Source organism: Sebastes fasciatus, chromosome 9 (genome assembly GCF_043250625.1).
Source record: "Sebastes fasciatus isolate fSebFas1 chromosome 9, fSebFas1.pri, whole genome shotgun sequence".
NCBI classification, from domain to species: Eukaryota; Metazoa; Chordata; class Actinopteri; order Perciformes; family Sebastidae; genus Sebastes; species Sebastes fasciatus.
The window spans coordinates 7,328,056-7,347,401 of record NC_133803.1 but is presented as its reverse complement, the minus strand read 5'-3'; the positions used below and the strand labels follow the sequence as shown (position 1 = coordinate 7,347,401).

The 19,346-nt window shown below is 40.9% G+C and overlaps 1 protein-coding gene across 1 annotated transcript in view; it reads right to left on the bottom strand.

The window, feature by feature from the left end:
• Positions 1-11,052, bottom strand: part of rasgrp3 (RAS guanyl releasing protein 3 (calcium and DAG-regulated)) — a 45,408-nt gene extending 34,356 nt beyond the window's left edge. Inside the window, exon 1 of the mRNA XM_074645694.1 lies at positions 10,569-11,052. The gene's annotated coding sequence lies outside the window, so the exon portion shown is untranslated. The remainder of the gene's footprint in view (positions 1-10,568) is intronic.
• Positions 11,053-19,346: the final 8,294 nt, after the last annotated feature.

Here is a 19,346-nt window from a genome sequence, read left to right as displayed (position 1 = left end):
TAACGCCACTAATTTCTTTATCAAATTAACGCAAATTTTTAGGTTGTGGTGGGCTCAGTTTTAAAGCTAGAGTGAATGTGAATCAAAGGATAGCATCATATTAAACTAGAAAACCTAAGGAATCCGTCGGTACCAACCATGTCATACTAGCTTGTTGAGAAGGAGGTTAAATAACGCTCCAAACTTGCACTAAATTTTGGTGAGGGGGTCCCTTGACCTCTGACCTCCAGATGTGTATGAAAATGGGTTCTATGGGTACCCACGAGTCTCCCCTTTACAGACATGTCCACTTTATGATAATCACATACAGTTTGGGGCAAGTCATAGTCAAGTCAGCACACTGACACACTGACAGTTTTCCATGTTATGATTTGAGCATATATTTTATGCTAAATGCAGTACCTGTGATTGTTTCTGGACAATATGTTTCATTGTTTTGTGTTGTTAATTGATTTCCAATAAGAAATACATTTATATACATACATTTTGACTCCGATGTTGATAAGAGTATTAAATACTTGAAAAATCTCCCTTTAAGGTACATTTTGAACAGATTCACAATGTTTGATTAATTTGCGATTCTCATGATACTCCTCCCCATATATATATATACAGTAAACAGTACTGTATATATACGCATTTCCGATACTGGTATCGGTATCGGAACAACTCTAGTTACACTGGGACAGGACATAAAATTATCATCTTCTATGTCTGCCTTCGCCGTTAGATGAACACTCCTAAAACTGTGTAGATTCATGACTAAAACTGTGTGTATGCACAAAGACAGAAAAATACACAAGCATTCTTCTCGTCAAATTTAAAGAGCTGTGTGTACGCCTGACGCAATATGGAACTGGGCGCACATGCTGGAGCCTCATTTCCACTCCCACAGCTAGCCATAAATGGAAGTAGAAATGCCCTTCAAAAGCTGTTTGTGTATTGATACTTGTGCCTGCTCAACCACTCATTGGACATTAGTCTTTGTAGCGTCCGTAGGCCTACCGCTAATTCATCACATGTACATGTAAACCATCCTTGCGGTAAAATCTCAATCATCGTTATTATGAAACGTCAGAAGGATGATCAATGATTCATTCATAGCACTCATATTTGTAAATTGCTTCACAACTCAGCATAAAATTAAAGGAACTATTTATAACTTTCAGAAATGCTTGTTAACAGCGACACCTGTGGCCGTTAAGTCAACGAAAGTCAGCGTCGGGCTCACGCTTGCTCGCTCTAAATAGACATGAACGAGCATCGCTCAAAACAGTGAGGCAACACATGTCAGCTAAAACCACAATATCACTCTATATTTCACCTGCTTGACAGTAATGTTAGCTGACCAGACAAAGGTCTCTCCATGAATCAATGCTGATCCTAGTGTTGGCTTTTCCTGCTTCAGCAGAGGCTGAAGCAGCGGGGCTGAAGCAGGAAGAGACCGCGGCCGGTGTCTTCCCTGTTCTCTCCAACCGCGGCCGGAGGGAGACACCGGCACCCGGTCGGAGAAGATAACGTTTCTCTTTGTGGAGCCCCGTCACTTCACAAGACACGGGAAACCTCTGTTGGTCTGGAGGAGCTGCAGCAGTTATTTCTGCACAAACGTCCACAATTCACTAGATATTCTCAGAACTAAACTAACTCTTCTGCAGTGTGTAGTGTGCGCGCATGAACGTGAGAGTAGAGTGAGAATGCGCGCGTTGTGTGAATGAAGGCAGGCAGGCAGGGGAGCAGTCTGAACAGCGTAGCCACACACGTGGGCGCGCATGGGACACTTACCCGGTAGATTTATACCTGTAAAAAGTTACAAACAGTCCCTTTAAATGATTAACAGGGAGATGATGCTCAAATGTAAATAAAAAGAAGGATGCAATTTAGCACTCATAAATAATTTAGAATTAATTTTATAAATGTGCCTTTGATTCATATTTTACAAAATGCTGTGTAGACTGCAAAAATAATAACACAATCAATGAAATTGGCAAACAACCTAAAAACAAGGTGACCCATCTCTCAACTCGTATTCAGTCTCCTCCTCATCATGTCACCCGCAGCAGTCTCAGCTAAACTGTGTGTACGCTGGTCTGAAGTACGCGTGAAACCGCCTCCTTTATACCTATACCAGGTTGTGTGTGAGAAACAACGTACGCATGGTTTCTACAGCTGACCCCAGGTTTCCCGTTCAGCTGTATTTCCTGTAGACACCTCATCACAAAAAACATTTCTGCTTCCCATACTCCATAATAACACTGAACAGCACCCTGTGTGACAGCAGTGTCAACCCACACAAACCTATACTGAACCTGTCTGAAGTATCCTATGAGTACAATGTTCTACGCCATGTAGGCCTACTGAACAACATATACAGTGTAATCTTGGACCTGTTTGTTCCAAAGTAAAAACACAAATGTACTCAAACAGCTAATTAGTAAGAACCTCAAACCTAAAAAAGGAACTATGTAGTTTGCCTATCCTCTGATAGGGGAACTGCAGAGATGGTGACAGTCACTCTACTAGCAACGTATCACACGTAGTAGTTTAATTCAATACATATTGATTAGTGCAGCTTCAATATCTTATCTTATTTAATATTTTTATCTGCATTTATAGAAAATTTGGTAAAGACCGCAGAAAGCAGATTCCATCCTTTTAATATAAAACTTTAAATATTATATCACTTTAGCCAATAAAAATATAATTATGTCAAAGGAAAGGTAGAAAGAAATTTCCCTGGTAGTAAAGCAAATCTCCCTTTGCGCTTTTAAGCAACCACATGTAAGCAATGTAAAATGTATCAGAGAGACAGATTGTTTTCATGATAATTACATTAATCGTAATTAATTCATATTAATAACCTCAATTGTACCAGATGTAGAACCCTTTAAAAGTGCACTCCTTATTGTAACCTAAATCATCTGCTGATCCAGGTTGTTAACTGTGATCAGGTTTTGTAATGTAGCTGTTTGAAGAAGACCGATTGATGGATGCATACTGAATGCAAGCAGACCCACTGAGCAGGTAATGTGTTAGGAATGGATACGATGTTCAGAGCAGACTAGACAGGTTGGAGTCTACTGCTAGAGACAGATGTTACATCGACCTTCGGTTCAGACAGCTGGTTGGATGGCTTAAGCAGATGGCCTCTGAGTTTATGACGTGTGTGTGTGTGTGTGTGTGTGTGTGTGTGTTCACAGTCACTCATATGTCCTGTTTCATCAGTGAATGCATAACCTCCACAGACTGGTTAGTTAGTCTGGTTTATCCCACAGTTTGTACTTCATTAGCTTCGAATAAGATGTAATCAAAGCAATACAAAGTGATGCAATATTATATTACATTGCTTACATACAGTTTCCATTTAACCCCAATAACTTTGTCCTCTAATGTGGCTTTGTGCTGAAAATTCACATTTTGATCATCGTCAAAAAATCCCTTCCAGTATCAAATGAAATAAGGCATCAAAATCATTAGAGTAAGAATTGAATTATGTCACTGCTGACAGAGCTCTAGGATCTGTTTCTTCTCCCTGTCACCATATCGGCCAATCTCTTTGAAAACATGCTCCTCTCTATAAGTTGAACTTTTTTATTTTTTTAGGGACGGTAATGCCATTCTGTTGGTCGTTGATCCACCACATTGGTCCAGACTGAAATACCTCAACAAATACTGGATGGATGATGAAATATATATATATATTTATATATATATTCCTGTTTACATTCAGTTTATCCATTTGAAATAGCCTACCGACTACTGTGTGGAGGTGGACATGGTTGGCAATTCAACTGCAGGAGAGAGAGTTGTAGGAGAGGCTCATGACAGCAGTGCCAGGTGAGTTGACAGTTCTCCCTTTAAATGCAAATGCCTTTGGACCTTGTGGGGCAGAGAGACCAGGCCTACAGAGGTGCATCGTCTGAGGGTTGCGTATTTGTGTTGAAAGTGTGTGAGATCAGCCTAAAAATAAAAACTGTCATTGATCGCAGCAATCTGCCTCTCTGTGTCTGTGCTGAGGGAACTCACAGAGGCAGCAGTCTGGCTACACTCAGTTAGTCAGTACTGTTACTTGTGTGAATTTCCTTCTTTATGTAGGCCTACATATTTAAGGAGCATTGTTGAAGGGAGACAATGACCAATTGACCAAGCCAATGACTGCTTTGTTGTAATTAATATGCATATGATAATAAAGAACAAAACCCACGCACATGAAAACCAGGCCTGGCACGTGATAAGAGCGCACCGATTTGTATCCTTGATTGGAAAACGGAGAAGCATCCTTGCGAGGGAGCATATGCTCCCCGCATGCACAAATGCGGTCACACGAGCACCGGGCTATAACAAGCGTGAGCTCGACCCTCCTTACGCGCTCGCAACTGCTCGCTTGTCAAGTTGACTTTTGAGACTCTGGAGGCGAGGCTATAGACAGTGGATGATGTCTCCGCCCCTTTGATTGCACTGCCATGCAGCCGTTAACTGTTCCAAAAGTTAATGAGGCTCACGTTCACGCTCATTGATCACAATGTATATATTCAAATATACATCATGAAATTTGGGAATCGACCGACAGGCCAGGCTGTCTGGAGGTTGCAAAATACACTCTTCTGCCTGGTCCGCTCTGCGCCGAGGTAACAACAGACACTGGCGGGGTTCTGTAAGCTGCGACTCTATCCGTGGAGATGTAGCAGTCAGTGGACAATTTCTGATTGCTGAAGAAGAGAGGATAGTTGGCAGCTAGGGAGGCTGCCTTATTTACTGTGGGTATTCGAGTAGGCATGTTCTGATTGGCTGGCTACATTTATGCAATGCGCGTGATTGGAGCAGAGTATTATCCATAGAGTCCAGTGGAGGCAAGAGCTTGTGTGAGTTAGAACATCGGACAAACCCATTGGTGCAAATTTGATGTCAAGTGTATGATTTTCCTGCTCTATTGTCATTTGATTGCTCTTTATATACATATGTCATCATTTCCACAAATCTGAAAGGCTGCTCTTTGAAAGCCTCAGCAGGAGTCATGTAGACAATATAGAAAAGTTACTGTGGGTCAAAACTGACAATGGACTAACTTCATGTACAGTACAGACACCATTTTGCTAATATATTTGTGTTTTTATTAGCGTGTAATACAATTCTTATTTATCATAGTAATGTTGGTATTTTTTTCTGTGAGAAATAACTGAAAGGGAAAAATCACAGTCAGTTTGACTAAATATTTTTTCTCAGTTAGTGCTGTGATTCTGCACGCAGCACATGAGCCCAATGGAAAGTACACTGGCTAATCTAAATCCATACAATGTGCAACATGATGATTTAACCTTGCATTTTCATGTTCATGCTGTTCCAGTAGGCACTATGAGTATTAAATAGACTGTTTGACTGTAAAGACGTAAGGTCAGGATTTACAAGAATGCTTTATTTTTCAACCTACATTTTATCCTGCCTATCCTCGATTAAACAATTCAAAATACAAATGCTAAGAGGAGGTTAAACAAAGGGGATGGTGCAGCAAACACCTGACAATGTTTGAAAGAATAAAGCATACAATGAATACACAAAATGCATATTCTTTAAAAGAGTATTTTTTTTGTGTATACAGTGTACAGTATATTTCTAGAACATTAAATAGTGCATTTCGAAATCAAAGAGAAAAATACACCAAGTATTCTAAAAAAGTCTTTTCTGGGATCTTTTTAGCACACACTGTACTTGCTCGCTTTTTATTTGAGAGCATTTTTATTGTGTATGCACTTCATTCTCTGACAAAGGCACGAGGTCAAACTAATAAAGTAATTTACTGACTGTGAGTGTGTGTGTGACATGGGTGGCTGTGTCTCAGAGGGCAGTTTGATCCCCGGCTCCTGCATGTCGAAGTGTCCTTGGACAAGATACTGAACCCTAAATTGCTCCCGTAGGCTGAGCCATCTGTGTGAGCGAATGTGTGAGCATTAGATCAGATCCTGATGGGCAGGTTGGCTCCTTGTATGGCAGCCTCTGATATCACTGTATGAATGTGTGAATGGGTGAAAGTTATCATGTAGCGTAAAGCACTTTGAGTGGTCAGAAGAGTAGAAATGGGCTATATGAATGCAAGTCCATTTACAATCTCACATTCCAGGAGTCAGGGTTGTGCGTTTAAAGAAAGTGACATCAGTCAAGTCAAGCTATGCATGCCATTAATAAATACGGGTTTATTTCAACTTGTGTGGATATCATTTTGGAACAAACACATATACACATTCATAACCCAAATGAAACTGGAGCACAAAGCTTCACTTTATTTATCGACTCTAAATACCAACGCTTCAGTTTCTTTTTAGTCTCACAAAGATAATGATGCACACACGGCACCCATTTGCACCCACTAAATACAGAAGAGCCTGTGTTCAAGTTTTGTTTGGGACTCCTTTACCAAAGGATTTTGACCTATTCTACATTCACTCGTCCCTCTCAAAGAGCAATGAGCCACATGCGGATATGCTAACATACAATTACTGCCTCTTCATCTGAGAACACGCCACATGTGTTTCACATTTAAAATGAAAAAAACAAAGAAAAAAACTCAGCTCCGAAGGACATGATGAGTGGACTTCCTCACAATATTTCCAAAGCAATCAAAATTCTGCATCTACTGTATTTAACTGAACAACCCAATCAGGGACCATGAAAACAAGCAAGAAACTCTATCTGGACAGACAAGATGATAATCTGCCATATCAATATGGGTGGAGTGTTGACTATTTGTGATGTACTTTAGCCCATTTACAATACCTAACATGACGAATTATTTAGACTGTTACTGATGATTTCCAGATGTTTTAATTTGACTTTCTTACCTTACAGCCCTTGATTTCTATGTATTTCAGTACAATATGCTTCAACTTGTAGACTTGAAACTTGTTTGAGTTATGTAATCCTGCAAAGAGAACATTGTCTGCTTTTATTGTTGTCACCATTATGACTGACAGTGCAGACTTTTCAATTCAGATGTGATTATCAGAGACAGCAGTCTATTTTGTTTTCATAACTTTATGGAGGGTAATAGGTAGCAGAGCCCAGGCTACATTACACATTATTATCATTATTATTTTTAGTCCTTGCCCTATGTGCCACCCGGCGCAACAAGGACTAAGTAAGTAAGTAAGTATCATTATTATCACACTGACTGTGGATATTTAATATATTCTAATTATAATTCTGTATGTAGGTCTAGTTTGTTGAGAAAGAAAAATGTTAACCTGTAAGACCCAGTCAGACTGTATAAAGGGTTTGCATCTTGATGTTTGCTGTTCGTGATGAAAATTGGTTGAAAAGGAAAGTGTACAGGTGAGGGAGAAGGAAAGGAGAGGGAAGAGGAAAGAGAGAAAGATGAGACAAGCTTCCAAAAAAACTTCCAAACAGGAAGTCCGGAAACCGGGACCCAAATTGGTCTGAAATACCAAGGTTCAAGCCTTGGTTGTACTAATCTTCAAATGACATGCTGCTTCCCTCTGCGATCCTGAACGACTATATTGTCTTTCAGGCTGTAGCTGGTTAGAGTGAATGCACTGATATCATATGAATCTAGAAAACCTAAGGAATCCATTGGTGCCAACCATGTCATGTTAGCTTGTCGGGAAGGATGGCCATTTTCAAAGGGGTCCTTTGACCTCTGACCTCAAGATATGTGAATGGCATTTACAGACCAGCCCACTTGATAAACCATGAACCACCATGCAGTTGCATGCAGTATAAATGTGTGTTATTTTCATCTATTCTAAAAATGATGGAGTTGAATATTTCTACATACTGGGGCCCCTAAACAGTCTTGAATTACATAAATCTGTAAAGCTGAGACTCTTGTGGATCCAATGAGCCCAACTATATTCATGTGTGATGATGTTAGTCCCCATAGGAGACATTTCATTGACCTCACTGTATAAAATGACCTGTGGTGACCTCTAGGATAATCACAGCCTCATGAAACTTTACAGTCACAAGCTAGAGACCTATAGAGCATTCAGAGGATGGATGGCTTTCCTAGCTAGATTGACAATAAGGGGGTTTCTGAGCAGTTTACACAACAGAAGTGCTCGCCATTGAATCGGTGAAAAATGCCATTCTTGCAGAAATCTCCAAATGTCAAAAATCTTTGATACCAAATCCCAGCATGGCTTTTTCTATGGTGTTCCTCAAGGTCTTGGTGTCTTAATGTGGTATTTTGGAGCGATTATTGATAATTTGTTATCAATTCTTGAGTGGTAAAAACAATGGTTAAATTTAGCACCAAATCTGTGAAACAAATGTTATTATCCCAACTGCTTGCTGCAACAACTTATGAGTGATAAGAGGGGGATGGCTGAGCTTAATCACAAATTAATCTTCAGGTTCCCAGCATTCAGATGATGTACACCACTTCTATGTGACATCTACTGTTGACCTGCTATCTCCCCTTAAATAAAAAAAAGGCAAAAACGGGTCTAAGTGGGTCTCTTATGGTTAAGAGCAAATATTACTGGGCCCAATACAGAAAATTGTACATGAACATTTAATATCCAGGAACTTCCCGCTTGTATAGTTGACATCAAGGTGCCAGAACTGTATACACACTCCGGGATCAGATCAAGACACACATTTATGGCACATTACAGGATGCAGTCTGTTTGCAGTTACACACGTCTCCTCAAAAATCATATAATTTTTTGGTTCAGGCGATCTCTCCCTGGATATAATGTGTGTATACATTATTCCCCCACCCTGCCATATTCCCCAATCTACACACAATAAATAATAATTGCTAATAAATGCTTACTCTATACAGGGCAGTAATAGGGCCTGGACCCCCCTCTGGCCCCCCCCTAACTGTTGCAAATATTTTTGCACATTTTTCATAGCCTAGAAAAAATGTTCTATTCATGGCAGTGATAAAATGTACGTTACTGAATGAGTATTATTGTGTTTATTGTTATATGTGTATTGTTGGGGGAGTTAAATGGACTGTACTTATATATCACTTTTCTAGTCTTAGCAGCCGCTCAAAGCACTTAACAACACAAGTCAGCATTCACCAATTTACACATACTGTACATTCATACACTGGTGGAAGAGGCTACTATACAAGGTGCCACCTGTTCCTCAGGAGCGGTTAACACATGCACACTCAGCAATTTGGGGTTCAGTATCTTGCCCAAGGACACTATTGGTGCCTTCAAATGAAACTCGTGCGCTCGTGTTTACATCATGTGAAGTCATGTACACAACATGTTTGGCATCCAAGTGGTTAAGTTGTGAGAACAAGTTGTGCTAAGCAACGGCAATATTAACGTTACTGTCGGCGTCTAGAAGCCACAGAGACTAACGATTTAGCAAGCTAGCAAGTGGGTAAAAAGATGAGGTCGTTGGGAATATCAGCATTTTCCTTAGACATTATAAAATTACGAAGAAAAACTATTTATGGCTAAAATTACAATATATCAACTTATTATGCACCGAAAAATTAACTTCCATAACTTCCACCATTTCTGTCAACATGAAGAAACACGTCACAAGTCGTGAACTCGGAATTTCAGAAATTTTCCACTCTCGAGGTCGTGAATAGGACATGAGGGGGGCGTTCATACGGGCCTAACCTCGGCAAACAAGACCCCATTTGAAGGCACCATTTGACATGTAGAATGCAGGGGCCAGGGATCGAGCCACCAATCTTCCGATTAGTGACCTCCTGAGGTATGTAATAATTGTGCTTCATATTTTTTGGTACACCTAAAATCACATGTGGCCCCAGCCTGGCCCCCCATTTTGCATGGTCTAGAACCACCACTGACTATAACTTGCTACCTACCCAACTAAACTATGTAAATAAGTATAACGTATGTAAATATATCAGTGCACACATCTCAGATATGAGATTACTACAAGCATGCAATCATCTGTGCAAACCCAAAACTAATGGTGTAAAGGCATGACGGTTTGTGTACATTCATAAATACCAGACAATAAAGGGTAAAGAAGATAATTGCTTAATGAACTGATACTACAATGAACTAATAGTAAAAACAGTAAGAAACAGCAGTGTGTAGCCAATGTTTGACAATAAATGTACTGACCATTGGATGTCTATGGGGTAACTATGTGCGTTCACTCATCATTGATTGTATTCATGTTAAATGCAGGCAACAGGCTGTCACACTATCTACTATAGATACTGCCATGTACAGTGCAAGTAGCAGTCTGAAATACTGCAGCGGGGACAAAGATTAAAATTGGTGTATTTATATCATGTGGTATATACAACTACCACAAGACTATCAAACACACACAGCTATGACAAAGACAACTAGCCCACTATATATCCCCCAGATCAGTAACAAGACAACCAAGTCTTTAGATGATCGATGTCCATCCAAACCAGGACACAGTTGTCACCATATGCTATTAGAGTACATTCAAATTCACATTACAGCTGGTATTAGAAAGATATTCTAGGTCCTAATTTTACAAAGCAATTCAGGAAGTCACTACGGATGACAGCTCTGTTTTTTAATGTTGATGCAGGTTTCTATTCAAACATTTAGGCAACCACGTATGCACCTTACCTCATCTGAGACTTTCAACCAGCCGAGATCTACCAGCAGACCACATGGATCCACCTTTTAAACATGGTCATTTATAGATCCACCTTTTGTCTGTTCAAATCCACATCAAAACCCAAATCCAGCAGGATCCAAAAGGCTGCTACTGAAGCCAGCATAGCTCTTCTAGTATCTGCTAAGTCTTTCTTCAGATGGCCCTCTATCATTCTAAAGTCCTTTGTCTGTCTCAGCCATATAGAGTAGGCCTACTGCTGCATATTCAGCCAGCTCTGATCCCAGTGTGTGAGTTGTTTGTCTAAATGGCCACTAGACTTCCTCCAATTCTTTCCCAACTTAGTTTTCCTGCCTGTGTTGGTTCGTTTCCCTGGACTGAGCTAAATATAGGGACCACACAAGGTAAAGTGGAAAAGAGCTGAGCAGGAAATGTATCACAATATGCTTGTGCGCACGTTCGTGTTTAATTTGTGTGTCTTCCTGTTTTAAGTCCCACCAACATTCATGACAACTTTGTAAATTAAATGTCCAGTGTACTATATGTTTGCAACTGGGCAGAGGTTAGGTGATTACATTATTTTTTTATTTAGCATTTCTGAGAGGATTTTTCTACCTAACCACTTCACAAGTAGGGGGGAGGAAGTGTGTGTGTGTGTGTGTGTGTGTGTGTGTGTGTGTGTGTGTGTGTGTGCGTGCGTGTGTGTGTGTGTGTGTGTGTGTGTGTGTCTCTGTGTTGTTGCTCTGCGCTTGTGTGAGAGGGTCAACCCATCCCATATTCCCCTCTAATGACGTTGTTCACATTGTTTTGTCTCTCTGGGCTTCTAAAACTGTCTGCCTAAACACTGCACATCCTGCTGCCTGGTTGGACAAAAATAATTGAACTCCTACTTTTATTGTCACATTTTCAACAAAGGGCTGTACAACTGCTACTGTGGGGGCACTGGAATTTAGTGTAATTTAGTATGAGATCAAATGGAGTGAAAATTGGTTAAGGTTTATTGATTCTCTGGTTGATGAATTGGGTCGTGTGTATGTAACAGAGATAACCCCAACATTATGATACATTTAGTGGAACTGTCTGGCTGAAATAGCGGAATGATGAAGTTTTGCACAGCATCCTTCATCAAATAAATTACACTGGCTAATGCTATGAATAGTCCCAATCTCAAACGTGTAAAGGACATCCTACAATCTTAAAGGATAGTTTCCCATTTTTCAAAGTGTATCTATACTCACATGCCCATATGTACATCGAAATAGTTATTATTATCCATGGTCACTTCCTAATGTGATTCTCATATAAGAAAAATCCAGTCCTCCCCCTGTGGAAAAATGCCTTCTTAATATGAAGCTTCAGCAGTCTGAGTTGGTCAAATCAAGTGGGTAACTTCCACAGTTGGTATTTTCAGTAAAGAAAAAATCCCTGTCATACAAAAGCCTCAGTTGTTAATGGGTTAGCATAACATTATATCCATACAGTATACAGCCAGCAGACACAGATAAACACCAGTACGCCAAGTTCAGACTTCAAGTTCAACTCAGTCCAAACTCCCGAGGATGGGAGGACGCAGTATACGCTCAATTTGCAATTGGAACAGCAGTGTTCTTGATGACATCAACAGCCCCGTTCGGCTCTTCAACACAACTGTACCTTACTGTACTGTGACAGAATAATCTCAACTCAAAGGTCCACTAAAAGACTTTTTCATTGACAGTGAGATGCAGTCAATAGGTACACCTGTATCAATCTGTAATGCTTATTAAAACATTTAATACAATTTAATCAAGACCGGTCTTCCTCTGTTCATTTTCATTAACCCTAACAGATCCACCATAGACCTGTTTGTTTGTTTGTTTGTTTGTTTTATTAGGGGGGTACAGGGCATCTTTAGGGGGAGATAGCAGGTCAACAGTATACATCACATAGAAGGGGTGCACATCATCTGACAGTGATAAACATCTGTAATAAACATGAATTAATTAAATGAATTGTGAAAATGTATAACGGCGTAGAACATTATGATAGAAGTACATGATGTCCATCCCCATGTTCTATTATGTCTCATTAGTTGTTGCAGCATTTTTTGGGTTGATACCATTTGTTTCACAGATTTGGTGCCTAATCTAACCATTTTTTACCACTGGAGAATTGATAAAAATGATCAATAATCCCTCCAAAATACCATATTGAGACACCAAGACCTTGAGGAACACCATAGAAAAAGCCATACTGTGATTTGGGATCAAAAACTTTTGACATTTGGAGATTTCTGCAAGAATCGCATTTTTCAACGATTGGATGGTGAGCACTCCTGTCACGTAAACTGCTCAGAAACCCCCTTATTGTCAATCTAGCTAGGAGAGCCATCCATCCTCTGAATAATCCACTTTATATTCCAGCTGTGTCTCCTCTAGAGATTCAAGATCTCGCCAATTTCATCTGCATGCCGTGTGGCTCACAGCAAAAAGAGACAGAGAAAATCATCTTTTGACAGTATATTGACATCATATCACCCTTTTTATTAGTAGTAGTAATCATATTTCTATTATTATTACAGCTATTATTACTGATAATTATATTATCACTCTATTACATCCACTGCTATTGATTATTGCTATAAGTACTATTTGTATTACTACTTACAGCTGTTGTGCTATTACTGTGGTTGCTGTGCATCTCTCTCTCTCTACTATGTTTTAGATGTGTCCAAAATTAAATTGCTCTTTTTTGTATTTTTATTATTAGTGGATACTGGCCTAATTCTGCCCTGCATGCATTATTTATAGTTTTCCTCTGGACATGTAGGAGAATCTTACAGAACTCTGCATGCGGGGTCTCAGTGGGGTGTTGATCCCATTGAGTGAAGTCTTGTTTTGTAAGTGGACCCCACACCCCCCTGCCATAGAGTGCAATCGGTTCAATAACACACTCAAAGCCCTGCATGCTTTTCACTCTCAGCCTCTACTTTGGTAGAACATCCTGAGATCTGGATCTTTTTTGGAAAATCATTATTTTGGTCTTTTTAGGGGTTTACTGTCAAGGACAAGGTCTGAAAGTACTGCTCTAGCAGGTCCAGGTCTGACAGCAGGTCCAGGTCTGACAGTACTGCTCTAGCAGATCCAGGTCTGACAGCAGGTCCAGGTCTGACAGTACTGCTCAAGCAGGTCCAGATCTGACAGTACTGCTCTAGCAGGTCCAGATATGACAGTACTGTTCAAGCAGGGCCAGATCTGACAGTACTGCTCTAGCAGGTCCAGATCTGATAGTATTGCTGTAGCAGGTCCAGATCTGACAGTACTGCTCTAGCAGGTCCAGATCTGATAGTATTGCTGTAGCAGGTCCAGGTCTGACAGTACTGCTCTAGCAGGTCCAGATCTGATAGTATTGCTGTAGCAGGTCCAGGTCTGACAGTACTGCTCTAGCAGGCCGAGGTCTGACAGTACTGCTCTAGCAGGTCCAGATCTGACAGTACTGCTCTAGCAGGTCCAGATCTGATAGTACTGCTGTAGCATGTCCAGGTCTGACAGTACTGCTCTAGCAGGCCGAGGTCTGACAGTACTGCTCTAGCAGGTCCAGATCTGATAGTACTGCTGTAGCATGTCCAGGTCTGACAGTACTGCTCTAGCAGGCCGAGGTCTGACAGTACTGCTCTAGCAGGTCCAGATCTGATAGTACTGCTGTAGCATGTCCAGGTCTGACAGTACTGCTCTAGCAGGCCGAGGTCTGACAGTACTGCTCTAGCAGGTCCAGATCTGATAGTATTGCTGTAGCAGGTCCAGGTCTGACAGTACTGCTCTAGCAGGCCGAGGTCTGACAGTACTGCTCTAGCAGGTCCAGATCTGACAGTACTGCTCTAGCAGGTCCAGATCTGATAGTACTGCTGTAGCATGTCCAGGTCTGACAGTACTGCTCTAGCAGGCCGAGGTCTGACAGTACTGCTCTAGCAGGTCCAGATCTGATAGTACTGCTGTAGCATGTCCAGGTCTGACAGTACTGCTCTAGCAGGCCGAGGTCTGACAGTACTGCTCTAGCAGGTCCAGGCTCTGCTGTAGGCTGTCTGCTGTGGGGGACAGCAGGAGTAGGTCGTCTCCAAACAGCAGGCATTTCACTTCCTGATTGTTGAGTCTTACCCCAGGGATAGGGGACTTTTCTATTACAGTAGCTAATTCATTGATGTAAATATTGAAGAGGGCAGGGCTGAGATTACAGCCCTGACGAACACCCTGCCCTTGGTTTAAGAATTCTGTTCTTTTTTTTTTTTTTACCAATTTTTATGTTGCACATGTTGCCAGTATACATTGATTTAATAATATCATATGCTTTACCCCTCTACACCGCTTTAACTTTGTAGAACAGTCCTGTATGCCAAATAGAATAAAAAGCTTTTTGAAAGTCAGTAAAACAGGCATACATTTGGGTTTTATTTTGGTTTATATGTTTATCAATCAGGGTGTGTAGGGTATAAATATGGTCAGTTGTGCATAAAGTTGGTACAAATCCAATTTGGCTTCTACTCAGGACATTGTGCTTGGTAAGGAAGTTCAAAAGTCTGGCATTCATGATACTACAGAAAACCTTCCCCAGATTACTGTTCACACAGTTGCCTTGGTAATTGTTAGGGTCAAATTTGTCTCCATTTTTGTAGATTGGGGTTATGAGTCCTTGATTCCAGGTTATTGAAAATTACCTACACTCAGAACCAAATGAAATAGTTTTAATATAGTATATATAATATCTCTCTCTCTCTCTCTCTCTCTCTCTCTCTCTCTCTCTCTCTCTCTCTCTCTCTCTCTCTCTCTCTCTCTCTCTCTCTCTCTCTCTCTCTCTCACTACACTTTATAAAAGTGAAGTTATTGAATATTTTTCCCATTAAAAATTCACCAAAATTATGCAAAAGCATATTTTTCCAAACTAAGTGTTGTAGTACAACTATGAGGAGACCATTGATGTGTGAAATAATTTTGATGGTACTACACTGTATAATACTGAAGTTATGGAATATTTTTATAGCATCTCTTTTCGGTGTTGCACTTAAGACAGTCTCTGACCACTCGTCTCACAGCCGGCTGCGCATAGAGACCAATGTTATGTGTCCAGCTTGTAGGACGGCTCGTTTTGATTAAAATGAGGTTGTAGTTCGTTGTCTACCTTACTACGGTTAGAAAGACCCGTTGTTTGTGTTTTAACGTTTCGTTTATGAGTTATTGATCCAGGAGGTTTGAATCTGTCAATATCTTTCCAACTTTACCGAAGTACATCATCTAGCGCGGCTCCATACACCAGCAATGCGTGGACTGTCAGGAATGATTGGAAGAAGTGCACTATGAAGTAACTTGTTCCCTCGACGGAACGAGTTACCTAACTCGAGGGAACGAGATACCTAACTCGAGGGAACGAGTTACGAACTTGAGGGAATGCGTTACTAACTTGAGGGCACGACTTAATAAAGATTTTCACCTAGGGGTCTAGGGGGGCTCCGTAGCAACCCATTACAATTACATGGCGTTAAGAAGCTTTACTCACTTCCACGTACACACGAATGTTGCTGGAACCTTGAATTATACTCATTATCACATCATTCAGTTCCGCTCATTTGTATTTTAGGATCAGAAGTAACAATAAACATTCCTGAAATCAAAAGGCCACAATTACAGTGACAAAACAAAAACTAACAGAACTGGAGATACTACAACTTCAAATTCAAGAAAAAAAAAAGGGTGATGTGATAGACGGCACAAAAATGTATTTAACAGAGCAAAAGCATTAAAAGCTGAAGTAGGCGAGATTGGAGCAAATATGATTAAAAACGGTATTTTTATAAAACGGTGGCTATATCATGGCAGTAGTACGTGAAACAGGTAACCTGAAAAATATCATGTGCCTCGGTGTCCTCCGGTGCTCCTAACGGCATCTGCAAGAGTTCACATACCGGAGGAAAACAAGCTAATCTCAGGTCCGTTGTCCAGCTGCCGTCTATGAGAGCCGGCTGTCCATCACTCGCGAACTCCGACCAAACGGTGAAACTAGGCAGCGCTGATCAAATATTAATTAATATTGTGTTACGTTAATGCCTATTTCTCGCCTCAAATGTTTTCAGAATCATCTTGTAGCGCACGGTTTAGAAGTAAAATGAGAAAGTTTGTGACGCCGCCACCATTGTGAAATCTGGTGACGGAACACCAAGTTCTGGTCACATGACCGGAGCAAATCCAATAGGAACGCTCTCTCAATGAAATGACCTGTGATTGGTCAAAGTCTCCCATCACGGGCTAGATCTTCTAAAGCCTGAAAACAGAGCCATGAGGAGGAGCAGAAGTCTAGTTTTCTCTCAGAACACTTGAATTACAATATGCTGAAAAGTTATTATGGAATTTTTGCCCTATGATGCCAAAAATATACTGCCTACTGAAGCTATAAGTTCATACCTGTTCACTAACACTTAGTGTGGCAACAGAAAATCAGCAAAATTACCAGTGCGATTAGATGTTTGTACACCTAATTTCATCCACAGAAAATCTAAGTTATACAGTAGGCTACAGTCTTGCCACTGATTGCAGTGCAGTGTAGAAACACATCAAAATTAGAAAAAAAAAATCAAAGAGCCCACGGTTTCACCTGCTTTGTAGCAAAGATTCTTGCAAAATATGTGAAAAATATAATATAATATATATATAGTAAATTATAACTTCAAGTTTACCTCCTAAATACACCTGTCGTAATGTCTATCTGAATATGTGTTAGTTTTGCCGTTTAAAGCAAATATAAAGTTCTGTTTGCCCCAGACACAAACCATTGTTAAAGGACACCTTACCTTACTTACTGTGACCCAGACAAACATTACTGCCAGATGACCTCTGTAGCACAAATCATAATCCCATATTATCAGTGCTCCTCAGGATAGACAATGAAAAAAGAATCTGCTGCAGGTTAACTGTGTCTCTCCAATAACTTCCACAAACACTCTCCCTCACTTTTTCACTCACACACAGTCTATAAATAGATTCTGAGTTTACTGGAAACACAGGTTGGTGTGCAGGACAGCTCTGCAAATATAACTGTGTAGCCGTGTTCCAGATAGAGACCGAGGGGAGGAGCAGACAGAGCCAGAGAGACAGACAGAATCTAATCCAGATGGAAAATCTTCTGCAATTGATTCAACTGTTGGTCAGTGTCCTATAAGAATATATACCAGTTCAATATGCTAATACATTATGTAGGCCTAGTGTAGCATTGAGTATGGATAGTATGGTCTATCCATTATGGTAATGGATAGAAAAGAAGAGAAGAGAGAGACAGAGGAAGAGACACAAAAAAATGGAATGAGTTTGCAGCAGTATAACAAAGTTCCACTGCTTCTGCCTTTCCTTCTAAGACACAAAAGTCACAATTTGCAGAATTATTATTATTATTGTTGACCCTGGAAACTGTAGTTGACAAAACAATATCTCCACAAGGTCAACTTAATAGCTGTCCTGGAGCTTTTGATCATATCACTTGATTTTCCTCAGCAGATGGAGTTTAAGCCAACATGGATGATAAATTCTTAAAGTGCTCAGAGAAGTGGAGGTTTTAACATCCACGTTCCAGCTGGGAAACTTCTATCTGCTGTGAGAGCTCCAGAACAGCTAACATATGGCCTATGTGGTGCGGCTCTGGGGATGGCAATGTTGGCAATGTTACTTTTGCATAAAAAAAAGACCTACTGAACGTGACGTCACAATGGTGAGAGCGGCCAGTCTAACATATTAATAAGCATGGATCACAATGCTAGTTTTGACACAGAAAATTCTGAAAATATATATTCATATGCATATCATATGTGGCCAGGAAAAACTCCCCGTTTAGTGGGAAGAAACCTGGAGCAGAACCGGGCTCTGGGTGGGAGGCCATTTGCCGAGACCGGTTGGGGGGATAGATAGAGAGAGAGAGAGAGAGAGAGAGAGAGAGAGAGAGAGAGAGAGAGAGAGAGAGAAGCAACCACAATAATAGCACAGCAGCTGTAATAACTAATAAAAGTTGGACTAATAACTCAAAACCAATAGTAGTGGATGTAGAAGAGTGATAATACAACTATCGGAATTGATATCATTGGGTCGTCCTCAGATGGGCTTTCGAGCGGAGCTTCCAGCTATCTCAGTCCACCACACATCTGGCTAGCTCGCCAGCACTGTCCAGCATCTCTCCACAGTACGTTCATGTATGTTGGTGTGGGACGTCCCTGTGATCGATGCCCGCGCGTTGGTTCCCACAGCACCAGCATGCTTACTGGGAGTTCTTGATGTCTTTGGCAGTGACCGAGAAGTCTCATTCTCCAGGCTGCCACTTTGTCACTGAGCCTTGGTAGTCCCTCGTTAGCCTCGGTAGTCCCTCGTACAGACGGAATGAATTAATGATGGTATCAGTTGGTGTCAAGCAGGCAGCAGATGTGGCAGCAGATGCAGCCACAATCCAGGTGACATTCAGATCCAGGTATAACCCCTCTCCATGGTTACCTGCGAGACAAGGAGGCACAAGGGCTCCCGGGAAGGAAGTTAGTAACAATAAATGGGACATGAATATATACAGAAGGAGAGAGGAGCTCAGTGTGTCATAGGAAGTCCCCTGGCAGTCTAGGCCTATAGCAGCTTAACTAGGGGCTGGTCAAAGACAGCCCTAACTATAAGCGTTATCAAAGAGGAAAGTCTTTAGCCTACTCTTAAATGTGGAGAGGGTGTCTGCCTCCCGGACTGAAACTGGGAGCTGGTTCCACAGAAGAGGAGCTTGATAGCTGAAGGCTCTGGCTCCCA